Here is a 15,509-nt window from a genome sequence, read left to right as displayed (position 1 = left end):
AGCGTTGAGAAATCACGGTAACTCAGAATCAGCAAGGCATTGGGGATGGTAGGGATCTTTTGGCATTCATGAAGGATATCACTGCAGCCTGGGAGGACTGACTAGCCATTGGGTGAATGGTAGCTGGAAGAATCTACATCTGGAAACTCATCAGGGGATCTGAAGAAAATTGAAGCCTGATCACCAAAGTATGATGTCAGAGACAGATCTCCATGGAAACTGTGTTGTGATGACCCCACTAGCACTGCAACCTCTAGAAACACATCTTCCCAGGATACAGGGTGTCCTCCACCAGCTCTCTCCTACACAGATAAATACAGATGTGTTATCATCTAGTCCAAGAATAGCTGTGTTGACCAAAGCACAAAAATGGGAGAGACTTTTTAAAGTCCACTAACGTAATTTTGTCAACCGTGTACATTGGATTTAAGGGCAGTATCATGTATACTTTAAAAAAAAAAGACCAATACAATTACTATTCAATATGCATCACCATTGTAAGGCATAGGCAGTCATAGAGAGTCAGTTTTAAAATGATCTGCTGAAGATTACGTTTTTAAGTGTCTTTCAACTGCACTAATATAAATCACTTGGGCAATACATTTATTGGATTTGCATAATGACAGAGCATGACAAGATCAGTTATCATTTTTAACTACTGAGTTTTCTGGCGTGATGCTTTTTACCATATCTGTGTGTATACCCTTTCCAAAGCCGGGGCAACATCGCATGCATACATTTTCTGAACCAAAGAAGTAAACACCTTCCTGCGTCCTTTTTTTTTTTAATAGTGAGCAAAAATGCCAGCCCACTATAAATGACTAAGCAGTATTTTCAAGTTTAAAACGACCATGACGCAAAGATGCTTAAAGAGCATTTTCTGTAAAATCGGCACATAAGCTTTTGCTTGTACAGTTGCCTTGTGCATGCTGCCCTCTGTCTACAAAATGTAAGAAAAATAAATTTTTGTCATAAGTTGTCTGGTAATAAGAACAGGCTATTCTGAATATGTGTAGTCTGTAACATTTCTCTCGAGGGTAACAGAAACAATTTCTGATCTAAGAGTAGGTTGTGTTTCTAAAGATCACTTGTGACTCAGGTCTTTGGAACTGGGAACATGATCTGACATAAAGACAGAGTTACATAAATAGTAATCAGGTTCCTAGCAATTTTATCTATTTCTTGCCTTGGCTGTATTTGGTTGTTGAACGGTCAGGAAAAGAGATTGTTAAAATAGCTGAATTAGAATATCCAGGGCAAGTCCGGGTTTCCTATTTTGAGAGTTGGGGCTGTGGAGTTTCTGAGGCTGTCATGTTTCTTCCACTCTTAAATGCTCCTTATCTGTGGCATTGCTCCCATCAAGCTCCCAGGATTGCAGAGGCCAGAAGTTGGGGAGGTACGTTTAGCATCTAGATTCTCCATCAGTCTGTCCGGAGCCCAAATGTCTGTGTTCTTAACACAGGATTCCACACTGAGGAACACCTTCTTTTTTTAAAAATATTTTTAATGTTTATTTATTTTGGGGAGACAGAGAGACAGAGTGCAAGCTGGGGAGGGGCAGAGCTAGAGGAGACACAGAATCTGAAGCAGGCTCCAAGCTCCGAGCTGTCAGCACAGAGCCCGATGCAGGGCTCCAACACACGAAGCTCAGGATCATGACCTGGGCTGAAGTAGGATGCTTAACCAACTGACCTACCCAGGCACCCCCTGAGGAATACCTCCTCCTCCTCCTCCTCCTCCTCCTCCTCCTCCTCCTCCTCCTCCTCCTTCTCCTCCTCCTTCTCCTCCTCCTTCTTCTTTCTTCTTCTTCTTCTTCTTCTTCTTCTTCTTCTTCTTCTTCTTCTTCTTCTTTTTTAGCATTTATTCATTTTTGAGAGACAGAGAGAAACAGAGTGTGAGTGGGGGAGGGGCAGAGAGAGGGAGACACAGAATCTGAAGCAGGCTCCAGGCTCTGAGCTGTCAGCACAGAGCCTGATGCGGGGCTTGAACTCATGGACCGCAAGATCATGACCTGAGCTGAAGTCAGACGCTTAACCAACTGAGCCACGCAGCTGCCCCTGAGGAACACCTTAAAGGTTATATACCTAAAACAGTGATTTTCAACCTAGCTGACTATTGGAGTTCTCGAGGAAACTTTTGTGAATGTGCAGATTCCCACGTTTCTCTCCTGGAGCCCCTGACTTCTCAGAGGTGGGCTGGGGCATCGGTACATCCCAGGAGCCTCCAGTGAACAGGGAACCAGTAATCCAAACAATCTAAATCCCTTGCCTCCTAATCAAAAATCCTGTTTCCACAAGTCAGTTAAACTTGACTAAGGAAAAAATACAAATTAAATGAATTCTCAGCAACTGAGGATAGAAAGTTAAATTTATTTCATTTTCCAATATTTCTAAATGTAGTTTCACTTCATTATGTTTGAACTTTGTAACAGAGAAAAGGGGAAGGTTATCATTTTTAGATCAGGAAACTGCCCTTGTACATCAGCAATGGCGAGTCCTCCTTAGCACAAAATGGGTATAAATAAACCTCAGAAGCATTTCCAGTGAGAGGAATTTTAGATGAGCAAATGAAATCTTCATGCCAGGTGAGGAAGGCTTCTTCTGATCCAGGGGCGACCAGAGACTGGCTGAGCCGGATTGAAAGTTCCTTTCTGGGAAAACTCTCTGAAGTTGTTCCAGATCGTCACTGTTTCCTTCTTCTTAAAGTTCTAGATCAAAAGTGTTTTCATCAAAGTCCCCACAGCAGAATTAGTGAGAGAAACAAAGAGTGGTGGGTAAGGGAGGCAGCAGCAATTCTTGTATCCTAATTACTCTGCCCATATTCTCACCTCCTGCATGCTTTAATGTTTTTATCATTTCTGGCACGGTTCTGAGCAGGACCCGTCTTAGCGTAGGCGAAGTAGACAACTATCCATTTATTCAACTATTCACTATGAACGTACATAGTAGCTATCTTTCTGATGCTAGGCACTCCTCCGGTCATGGGGGCAACAAAGATGAACAGAAGAACTCCTATTCACACGGAGTTTATTCTGGAGGGGAGACACACACAAAGCCAACCAACCAAAAACTATAATCAGAATGTTTCTGTGGTGGAACTATGCCTAAGCTCAGATCTAATGGACAAAATGGGAGTTTGTGAGTCCAATAAGGGAGGAGAAGGTTCTAGAGACAGGGACGGAATGAGCACTGTCTAAGGAGACCCCATGACAAGTTCCAGAAAGTGTAAGCAGTATAGCAAGTGTTGTCTGAGGGCCAAATTTGTATTTAGCTTGGGAGACAGATCATGAATGTCATGTGTACCTTGCTCAAGATTTCAGAGTGTGGTGTCCTTGGCGATAGAAGATAATTGAAGATTGTTCAGCTTGGAAGTTACAAAGATCACCGTCTACATGTAAGAAAGGAGGAAGGATGGGGCGCCTGGGTGGCTCAGTCGGTTAAGCGGCCGACTTCGGCTCAGGTCACAATCTCGCGGTCCGTGAGTTCGAGCCCCGCGTCGGGCTCTGTGCTGACAGCTCGGAGCCTGGGGCCTGTTTCAGATTCTGTGTCTCCCTCTCTCTGACCCTCCCCCGTTCATGCTCTGTCTCTCTCTGTCTCAAAAATAAATAAATGTTAAAAAAAATTAAAAAAAAAAAAAAGAAAGGAGGAAGGAAAACAGAATTGAAGGCCTGCACTAGAGGTGCAGAAGTGGACACAGAAAAGAGGAAGGAGCTATAAGAGACAAGTATGGAGTGCAATCTATGGAATCTTGATTTGACCAATGGATGGACAAATGGATGGATGGTTGTATGAATGGATGAGGGAGAAGAATCTAGGCTGATTCCCCATTTTCTGGCTTGTCCACCTAGAAGACTGGGAATAACATCTACCAAGTGTATAGAAGGGGTAACACTGTTGAAGAAGTCATGTCAACAAGGGCTTATCAAATAAGACAGAATGACATGCAATTTTTTGGTAGTATACTGAATAAGATAACGTTCTTTGTAAACCATGCATGAAAAATTCAGTGATTAGTTAATAATTGTTTTTTGATAGTTCAAAACTATAAAAGTCAACATTTTATGCTAATCTCCTTTAAAGAGATTACTTACCTTAGTTACATACAAATTAAGATTATGTGATATATTTATTTTAGGTAGATCCTGATACAAAGTTTTATAGCAACAATAGGAAATGAAAGATTGAGAAGATACATTTCACAACAAAATTGATGATTAAGTCCGTTCATATTCACTGAATCTTCTGTGCTTCAGTGAATATCACTTCACTGTGATCTTCTGTGCTTGTATATTTCCCTTCCTTCTTGTAGTTTCTTGTGTTCATTGTATTTTAAAGAGTTCCTTTATTATTTTCAGTGAAATACAGTGTGAATAGAAAATAGAAAACATTTACTTCAGATATTTCACTTGAACACACCAAATCCTTTTTATGAATTGGGTCTAAGAAGAGTCTTCATTATATAAATCAGGCTTTCAAACAGAACTGACAGGTAGATTTAGAGATTAAAACAAAGGTATTTTTTCAAGTTGGTTTAGAATTCTAAGTCCCAAAGTTTGAAATTACAACTGGAGACATCTGGTAGGAAATTTCAAAATAATAATAAAATTCTATGTCTTGTGAAAACAATTCTGCAGTTTGGGAATTAGATTGTGTTGGGTCACTGAACATGCAACGGGATGAATTTAAATGAATTTTTTACCCCTCTACCTATCTCTGACTAAGGAAATTCTCAACTTTATCAGGGAACTTTAAATTTTTTTTTTTATTTATGATTTAGCAAATTTTTCCTGACCATCCTCCACATACAGGCTCTGTGTAGGTACCAAGATGCAGAGGTGAATGGGGGGGAGTTTCTGCTGACAGAGTCCCTGACCAGGAAGGGAAGTAGACATAAACCAATCAACTACACAACAGCATATACCATTGTCATTGGTAGAAATGAGTGCAAGGTAAACAGAGAAAGAAGGAATTAATTCTGTAACTGTGGGAGAGGGAGCATCAGGCGAGGTTCCTACAGGAGGTAGCTTTGGAGTGGAACTTGAAGGTGAGCAGGGAGGGTAATGATGAATAGAGAATAGTTCAGATGAGTAGCAGAGACTGGGCAATGCTCTGAGAGTGGGCGGCTCAGGAGACAAGTCTTCTGGCTTCTGGGCCTGATATCCAGAAATTCCAGGTCCATTGCTCTGGGGGAAAACCCAGGAGGCTGTGGTGTGTGTGTGTGTGTGTGTGTGTGTGTGTGTGTGTGTGTGTATGTGTGTGTGTGTGTGTTGAAGTTATTTATTTCGAGAGAGAGAGAAAGCACAGGGGAGGGGTAGAGAAGGAGGGAGAGACAGAGAATCCCAAGCAGTCTTCTCACTGTCAGCACAGAGCCCAACACGGGGCTCGATCCCATGAACCGTGAGATCGTGACCTGAGCAGAAATCAACAGTCAGGCGCTTAACCGATTGAACAACCCAGGAACTGCCCCCCCCCCTTTTTAAAGTGTATTTGTTTAATGGGGCACCTGGGTGGCTCGGTCGGTTAAGCGTCCGACTTCGGCTCAGGTCATGATCTCATGGTCCGTGGGTTCGAGCCCCGCATCGGGCTCTGTGCTGACCGCTCAGAGCCTGGAGCCTGTTTCAGATTCTGTGTCTCCCTCTCTCTGTGACCCTCCCCCGTTCATGCTCTGTCTCTCTCTGTCTCAAAAATAAATAAACGTTAAAAAAAATTAAAAAAAAATAAAGTGTATTTGTTTAAGAATAAATATGTTTTGACAAGTACTCTCAGATGTGCTCAGGCAGACTACAGTTCATCTTAGTGCAATCATTCTTAAATGTTAAATTCCATGAATAGAGATTGCTTTACTTATCATTGTATCCTCAGTACCTAGCACACTACCTGGCACATAGTAGATGATCAATGATTGTGTTTTGAGGAACAGGACCACTTGCTAGACATTGGAATCATTAGAAGTAATTCCTGCTCTCCATTTCTTAGCTATTTTCTGCATTGGCTGTGAGTAGATCTACTGCCCCATCCCACTTTAAGGAAGTTAAAGAGCGGACTGTGACAAAGACAAAAATTAGGGAAGGAAATTTCTGACAGAAGGGCATTAGGTTATGTCATTGGAAGATAAAATAAGCTGCTGCTTTATTTTCTGTCTTTTCTGCCTCAAAAGCTTACTATAAAGATAAGAGAAGCAGTCTGTGAAAGTACTTTCAACTTTTTGAAGAGGCAGTGATCACTCATCGTGCTTTAGCCACCATTTTTTTGGACATAACTAATCTGCTGATAGAGTCCTAGGAATGTATAGAGAGAGATGAAGAAGACTGCCCTCAGTGAGCACTGGACATAGAAGTTAAGACAGGCAAAACTCAGACTCATGTTGGTAAGTGGTAGGACCGCAAAATGAGTGCTGAGTATACGGTCAAGGACTTTTCACATGTTATCATCTGATTTAATCCTAAGAACTGTATCAGACAGATATTTTACAGATGATGCAACTGTGTTTTAGGAGTTAAGTGATTTACCCCAGCTCATCTAATAGCAAGGGGTGAAACTGTAATTGGAACTCATTGTCTGTAAAAGCACGTTATTGTAACTCACTGCATTTCTCAATCACTTTACTGTCCTTTTGCCTATGCTTGGCGCTATTTGTTCATGCCTAAATAATCGTGAAGCATAATTGAGCTGTATATATATCTTCGGTTCTCTCAAAATTAAATTTCAAAATTGAAAGGTATCCCAGAAGAATTTATTTATTAAATTTAATTGCATAAAATTTCAAGGTTTCAATGCACCCACATTAAAAATAAAAAAAAAAAAACGTAAAAAATATTTGCCACTAACATAAAAAGTAAACTACAATTCCGAGATAACTGAATTCAGCTGATATTTCACTGATATGGCAATTTCCCATGAATATGAATCTTTAAAAATGATACTAGTCCTAAACCACTTGGGAGTCTTTCTGATCATGCCAGATAGTGGGCCAGGTTTGATTTACCCGTTGAGGATCTATGGCTCAGTGTTCTGCACAACTCAGTGCATAACCATGTTATTCAAACTCGGTCTATAAACTAGTAATGCTATTAGTCGTGCATTCTCACATATAACGCATCGTGGCAGACCTAAACAGGCCAATTCTAAGTTCCAAAAGGATATTTTTGGCAGGTGGATTTTTATTTTAGCCAAGATTTGTGTTTTCATGCCCTTGGATTTATAGTTGTTCAGTTTATAAGACGCATCAATTTACCAAGGTCTGGATCAGTGTGAACTCAATTATTCTACCAAGAAAAATCTCAATGTTGAATATAAATATGTGTTATGCCTACCATATTTTTAGGCTTTTTAATATCTAAGAGCATAGTGAATTGTGTTTTATCAGTGTATTTCAAGACGTAGGCAAAATTTAATTTTCTTGATGTCAAGACCCTTTGTTGATCTCCATTGAGGTAAAATTTACCATTCTCAGAAATCTTTCTTGATGATTTAATGATAGCAATCTCTAGATTTTTTGTATGAACATTTACAAAATTATATATCCCAGACACATGTATTTAATGACAACTGAGATGCATCAATGTTAAATCCATTTTTAGAGAGTTTGCTTTTCATTTCTAAATGGAAGCTTTTAGGAATACCCTTTATTAAAATCCTGTGTTCTCATTATTTTCCTATTAAAAACATTTTTAACCAAACATTTTGAAAATACTGTTCCTTAAAGCAGGAATCAGAGCAAACATGCTCCCAAGCAGTTACCCATCCGAGCCCTAAATCAATACCCAAAGCTATTTCTATATTGGTCTAGTAAATTACATCGCTGTGTTTGAAGAATGAAGGGAAAGATATCCTCTATGAAGTCACGACAGATTACTTGAAGACGAATGTACCATATCTGAGCTAAACATACCATATTATCTCGTATTTTCAGAAACACTTGTGCTTTGTACTACCATCATAAAACATGCTGCATTGATCCAGAAAGGTGGAAACGTATGGAAGATTCTTCCATAGATTCATTTCAAAGATATTCAGAAATATTCACGTATTGTATTCCTTCCCCTTCAGAAGACTCCATCTGAATTGCAATTTGTGGTTTTATTCTTTAAAAGAATGGCATGAATATTTTAAATGCAATTTGGTGAACTATGTTATTGATCGTGCATTATTTATGTTAAGATTCTCTTTAATCATAAGGTCTTGCAAAGTGTATGACAGAGGGACTGGGTTGAATTTCTTCTTTGTGTTTGGGGTCATTAACTCAGGGGTTATAGCAACAGTAAATTTTCAAGGTAAGCGCATTGGTTTCTCTCCATCTTGTTTATAGATGTGAGGAAGTTGATACAAAGGTTTGGAAACCAATTGATAGGATTTAGAAGTAACACTCCCGTGTGCCTTGGTAATATGTTTTAACAAATAAATATTAACTTCCTTCAAGAATAAGATAGATTTGCAAAAGACGAGAAAAGCAGAATAGCTGACCTATGTGTTTCGCATGAAAAGGAAAATCAAAGAGTCCTTCTCAGCTGGAAAAGTCTTAGTAAAGCTCCACTGTTTCCTTAAGAGACTATTTATTATTCTAAGAGTTCCCACAGCTAGTTTATAATCTCCCAAAGAGCAGACTGCATTTTGTTTATCTATTTCTTTTCTCTCTTAAGACATAACTCTACTCTCTTTTACTTTTAAAAACACTCTAGAGAGGTGGAACATAACTCCCACTCCTTAAGTGTGGCCTACTTATAGTGACTGCTTTCCAAAGACCGCAGTATGGCAAGGAGGGAAAAAGAGTAAGTTCACGGCCGAGAAAGCTGACAGATACTACCTCAGTCACATGATGATCCGCATTGACAAGTCATGTTACTAGTATGCATCCTTCACGTGATATATTGATATGATATGCTTTGATCTTCCTCCCGCTAATATAGAACCCCAATCTAATTGTGAGAAAAACATCAGAGAAGTCCCAGTCAAGGGATATTCTATAAAATACCTGACCAGTACTCCTCGAAACTATCAAGTTTATCAAAACCAAGGAAAGTCAGAGAAGAGTGTCACAGCCAAGAGATGCCTAAGGAGACATGACCACTAAATGCAATATGTTATCCTGGATGAGGTCTTGGAACAGTAAAAGGACATCAGGTAGAAACTACAGAAGTCCGACTAAAACCCCCTTGAGTTAATAATAGCGTATCAGTATTTACTCACTAATTCTGACAAACATACCACATTCATGGTTAAATGTTATTAAAAGGGGAAAGAGTGGGTGTGGAGTATATTGAAATCTCTGTACTATCTTTATTATTTTTTAATAAATCTAAAACTATTCTAAAATTAAAATTTTATACAAAAAAAAAAACCCCTAGAAAGTTGTGTACATGAATGATCTGCATTATAACCATTATATACCCAGAACAATCATCATATCTGTCTTAGGTTTATTGGATTTTTCTCTCATTTTTAAAGAGCCATGTCTAGTTGTAACTGTTCAGAATTAGTACTCTATCTAACAGGTTCATCTTTAGATGGCGATGCTGTCATTTCTGAGCCCTGGGTTATCCAAATTTATATTTACAGACCAAGAGGTAAAATCTTAGGACTCAACTCTACTTCTACTGTGGACTCAGGTACGAGCCCTTCTGTGGTACACGAAGAAATGATACTATGTGTGCGTTCTGAGGCAAGATTTTTTTTTTTTTACTCAAATGCAGTGTGCTGTATAGCGAGTCTGAGTAACCATGATGTATCAGTCGTTTACATAGTCTCAACCAGCCTGTGTTGAGCATCCATTCTGAGGCAGCACAGGCCTAGAGACTGAGGCTAAAAGAATCCTTGCTGTAAAGAGCTCACCCTAGTGGTAGCAGACAAAGTAAAGAGTTACACAATGCTGTCTGGAAGGTAGGCAAGTAATTAACTAGTGGGCCGGCCCTTGCAGGGCCCAGACTCCCCACTAGGACTCCTCGTTTCTTTCAGCTCATCCGTTCATCCCCCAGATATTTACCGAATAACGACTCTTTAACGGGCGGTGTTCTGGTCACTTAGGTACATGGGTGAACAACACAGACCAATACCCCTGCCTTTGTGAAGCTCATAGTGTCTGAAAATTACAAAAGTCCTCCTTCTCTGGAGCGAAAATCTGAATCCCTTTTACTCCCATTAGGAAAAAAGTTGTTGTTGTTTTTTCCACATAAAAGTCTCATATTTGGGGATAGCCATTGTGCCTCTAATTCCCACTCCCCACTCTAAGCCCAACAGATACTGTTTCCTGGCAGCACTTTCCCAGCTCCTGCCAATATCCTCAACATGATTTAGATTTAAGTCCCTTCCCTGTCCTGTTCTGGGTGGCGGTGTAGTTATAACGGTGCTACTTTCAAAGTCAGGAAGAAATGGAGCCAACTCCTGGTCCTGCCATGTAATAGCTGTGGTGTTGGCATACGTCATTTGGCCACGCTTAGCCTCAGATTCTCATTTATAAAATGGGAGTAATATTTTTATTTTACAAAACTATTGCAAAATTAGAGATGCTTTATATAAAATGACTAACAAGGGACTGGGCAAGCAGCACGTATTCAAAATATAGCAGCTCACTATAAAGTAGCCCGTCTCCTTTTATTAAATATGCTGTTAAATCTTTATTACATCTCCTGCATTCATGCCATTGAATTTTTGGTTCCACGTGCATACTGGCATTTACCCCTTTTAGTTTACTTTTGTCGTAGTTTCACAGTCCCTTATCGGAAATCCGTAAACCAGATGTGTTTTTGAACTATCAGCCTTTAGAAGGTAATGCAATAGCTTCTGTATTACCTGTAAGTTACAAAATAGGCCCACTGCCCCGCCTGGGGTTATCCTGGAACAGCTTCTGGTTATCAAACATACTAATGTAATGCTTCTGCAGTGACAAGTATGGATATTCACACCAAGTGGGGCTGATAAAGATTTTTGTAACCTCCTGTTAGCTCAGGTCTGATTTTGCCATCAAAAGGGCAGAATCAGCAACTTTCCTTTTTCAGTGCTTTTTAGTTTGGGGACTATAGATAAACAGTTAACTTTAGTCAACGGTACCACCCTGTAAGGTTCATTTTGAGTTCTGAGTCTGTTCACCAACAGTACATGAGTGTTTTCTCCTCCTTCTGAGTTATTGACAATTTTATAAATATACTTGAAAAACCTTTCAAATCATTGATTAAAAACACAGTGAACAGAAAATATTTTCCTCACAGATCTGATCAGATCCTGATATGGTTTCTTTTTCAATCATTGAAAAAAAGTTATTTGTCCTTCAATATGATTATCAGATATTTGGATAAAAAGTTGTTTCAAAATACTTTGAGTGTTTCCCTTTCTTTATAGTAAATGTCCTGGGAATTTTTTTCTTATTTTTCATTTTGTTCTAATTCATGATGGTATGTTATCTTTATTTTATATTAACTTCCCTCTGGTTAAAAAAATCATGTTGCATGGTCATGTTGTGAATTTGTCAGATTCTGCAAATCGTGGTTATTTCATGTGTCAAAATCTTGACAAACATGTTTTCACAATAAGTATCCTTTTTAGCCAGTAGAGGGAGTCAACTACAACTAAATGTAGTGTATGACATTCAAAAAAAAAGTATAGACTTTAATTAAAATATATATATATACTTTTATTTTAAAATGCATAACAATATATTTTTATGTACATAATCATATATTTTAAGTATATACATATGATCTACACATAAATATAACTTAACTTCATGTATTTTCATTGTGGACAGACCACACGTTTATTTGTCTTTTCATTTCTATAAACATATTCATCTATATTCTTCTGTTCTTCTACCTGACATATTGTTTTAATTCTCTTTTAATGCAAAGTACTAAAAGGATATTAATATTATTTGAATATCTAAGACAGGTGTTTATATCTATAAAAACTAATATCTCTTAATATTTTAAAGAAGTAAAAATATATTCCTAAATTATAATTATGTCAAATTATATCTTTGAACCTGTGATGTACCATTAGCAAAGGAACTTTTAAGACTGTTACAAAATCTTGGGGCACCTGGGTGGCTCAGTCTATTGGGCATCTGACTTTTCAGCCCAGGTCATGATCTCGCACTTCACAAGTTCGAGCCCTGCATCGGGCTCCATGCTGACAGCTCAGAGCCTGGTGCCTGCTTTGGATTCTGTGCCCCCCTCTCTCTCTGCTCCTCCCCACTCATTCTTTGTCTCTCTCTCTGTGTCTCTGTCTCTCTCTCACACAAATAAATAAACATTATTTAAAAAAAATTAACTGTTACAAAATCTTAAGGTGAAAGAGTATGTTACCATCATCTTCCTGAAACACCGGTCATGAACCCTACGTAGACCGTGTGTGGTAACCACAGGCTGCTCCAGGAAGCCCCTGCCTACTAAATCTCATTGGTGAGAAAAGCTGGCCCCTCTGCAGCATTTTCTCACTGCTCCTTGTCTCCCCTCCTTTCTATCTTGTCACATCATGGCCCTCCTCAAGATGAGTTTCTTTTACTTTGCTGCATCGATGGGGAGATAAATGTATCCGTTTCCTTGGCAAATCTGGTGATCAGGAAGGTCTAGGGACACACCCCTGATCCAGTGTCAAAAGTCTGTCCATTCCACAGGATTGTACAAAAGGAACACTATTAAATATGTGTTCCAGTGCCCACTTTCTCCATCTCTTGATTGTTCGGTGTGGTTGGGCCCACCCAACCAGAGGCTGCTATTCTCCCTGACATACTTTTTAAATTGGGGTGACTATTGTCTGTTTAGTTTTGAGGAGAAAAAGAAGACTGAGACCTTTCCTCAGTGAGAGAGCACTGAAGGGTTGGTCTTATTTTTCATTCTATTTTTAAAATAATTTATTCGATCATCACTTGGGAACACTGGATGAACATTGATCTCCCTGATCCTGAACTAAGAATATAAGCGTTACACATCAAAACTTCCTAAAAGAATGTAGGTGAACTAACAAATCAGCTCTGGTGTGCAAACCTTTAGAATCACCTTGATTTAGTCTGAAAGACACTCCTTTCATTACAGATACCCAAAATGTAAACAAATAAAATTTTAGACAGGTTAGATCGTTTCTCTTTTTTTTTTTTTTTTTAAACTACTTTAATTTGCCACATTCGACTCTGCGAGGAAGTTGTGCTTAATTCTGTTTATCGAGTACTGATGTCAAAGAGCATTATGAACACCGTCGTTACCTTCTTCCCACGGGGTGCATGCGCTGTGCGTGCTGAATGTCCCAAGACAGGTCCCAGTGCTGCTGCTGGATAGGAGACTTTATGACCAGCTCACTTTGAATATTCAAAAGATAGTAACAAGGTTACTTGTAAATATGCCCTTTTAGACTTAACAGCATTCTTAGAATAGGGACTGTCATACAAACACACATTGTTTTTCTCTGTTTCTTTTTTAAAAAATTGTTAATAACCTCTCTCAGGCAAGATAGACCCTCAATTAAATTCAGTATTACACATAATTAGTAGTCCTGTCTAATTAAAAAAAGAAACCAAAATCTCGCATGGTACACTAAGTTACTTTTAATGACACTAGCACTCTCTTTTTAGGTTTTATTTAAATTCCAGTTAACATACAGTGTAATATTAGTTTCAGATGTACAATTTAGTGATTCAGCACTTGCAAATAACGGCCGGTGCTCGTCAAAACAAGTGCCCTCTTTAATCCCCGTCACCTATGTCACCCACCCACCCCCACTCCCCTCTGGTAACCATGGGTTTGTTTTCTAGAGTTAAGAGTCTGTTTCTTGGTTTGCCTCCCTCTTTTCTCCCCTATGATTGTTTACTTTCTTAAATCCCACATATGAGTGAAATCATACGGTATTTGTCTTTCTCTAAACCGACTTTTTTCACTTAACATGATATTCTGTAGTATAACATTAATGTGTAACATGTTAAAACTGATGGAACACTGTTTTAGCAAAAATGCGTGGGTTTTTAATTTTCAGTAAAATTAGCATTACAGGGCACTGAAAGGAATTTTAGGAGTGGTTGGGTTATGGGGACATTCACCAGGTTCCGACTTTGTGAAGGAGGAATAAGCAGGAAAAAGGTGGAAGGAGGGGGTCACCACTGTCTCTCCCGCCACTTTCAAGAAAGCCCTCTCTCTTTTTATTTATTTAAAAAAAAATTTTTTTTTAACGTTTATTTATTTTTGAGACAGAGAGAGACAGGGCATGAACAGGGGAGGGGCAGAGAGAGAGGGAGACACAGAATCTGAAACAGGCTCCAGGCTCCGAGCTGTCAGCACAGAGCCCGACGTGGGGCTCGAACTCACAGACTGTGAGATCATGACCTGAGCTGAAGTCGGACGCTTAACCAACCAAGCCACCCAGGCGCCCCAAGAAAGCCCTCTCTCTTTTTAAAAGAAGTTGTGCGGGAAGTGCTCAGAGAGGGTCAGGACCTCTAAATAGACCAGTAAATTCACCACTTTTTTTTTTTTTTAAATCAGTGATTGGTTCAGGCAGTAAAATCACCAGGCCTATCGCTACTGCTCAGAGAAGAAGGATAGTGTTTACTATTTTTAATCAGACTTCAGAGACAGAGTATAAGCACTTTTTTTTTTTTATCCACATTGCGTATTTACAGGGTGTGTTTTAACCTGTCAGAGTGTGTGTACTTCAGTAGTAATAAAGAATTCCTTAGATCTCACAATCCAAGAGTCGCATCCAGGAAATTCTCAGAGCGGCAGCTACGGCCTGGAAGCTATAGCATGAAGGTTCTAAGGTTGGACATTCCTAAGAACCTGTGGATTCTGGGGACAGAGTAAAGGTCACAGAGTAGACACAACTTGAACTGCTTATTTCATGGGAAGCCAGCTCACAAGCTGCAAGGTGGTTGAATTTGTTTTCATTTTTCCCCTACGGAAAAATTAAGAACAAGTATGAAGCAGATGTTTTTATTAGTTTTAAATCCTATACAGTATTTCACAGTTGACTTATAGAGTATTGACCTATAAGGTACTAGGTGAACTGTATGAAAGGATGCTGTTTTAAATAACTTTGATTGTAGTTATTTGGAATTAAAAAGTCACATAAGGGGCACCTGGGTGGCTCAGTCAGTTAAGCATCTGACTCTGGAATTTGGCTCAAGTAGTGATCCCAGGGTTATGGGATTGAGCCCTGGGTTGGCGTCCGTACTGAGTGTGGAGCCTGCTTGGGATTCTCTCGCTCTCACTCTCGCTCTTTCCCTCTCCCTCTCCCTCTGCCTCTTCCTCTCTCCCTTTCTTTCATCCTGCTCATGTTCTCTCTCTCTCTCTCTCCAAAAAGAAAAAATAAAAAGTCACATAAGATAATTGTGGACTCTTAGGGAGAAAAGAAAAGTAAAATTGATTACAGTCTATTTCTCAGTAATCATTCATTCACTCATGCGTTCATTCAACAAATACTATGTATTTGCATTTGGGGCTCTGTTGGGTGATGGATATATCAGAGAGAAGAAGACCTTCATGGAACTTATCATCGAGACAAGACATCCAGACGGAGGAGGGCAACAATACCAGCATA

At 39.2% G+C, this 15,509-nt stretch overlaps 1 protein-coding gene across 2 annotated transcripts in view; it reads left to right on the top strand.

Annotated features, from left to right (window-relative positions):
- GRIP1 (glutamate receptor interacting protein 1) overlaps positions 1 to 15,509 on the top strand; it is a 682,479-nt gene that overhangs the window by 363,649 nt on the left and 303,321 nt on the right. The gene's annotated exons all lie outside the window — the stretch shown is intronic.

The sequence above is a fragment of the Panthera leo genome, chromosome B4 (assembly GCF_018350215.1).
Source record: "Panthera leo isolate Ple1 chromosome B4, P.leo_Ple1_pat1.1, whole genome shotgun sequence".
NCBI classification, from domain to species: domain Eukaryota; kingdom Metazoa; phylum Chordata; class Mammalia; order Carnivora; family Felidae; genus Panthera; species Panthera leo.
The sequence above is the reverse complement of the archived record's forward strand: the minus strand, read 5'-3'. Positions and strand labels throughout refer to the sequence as shown.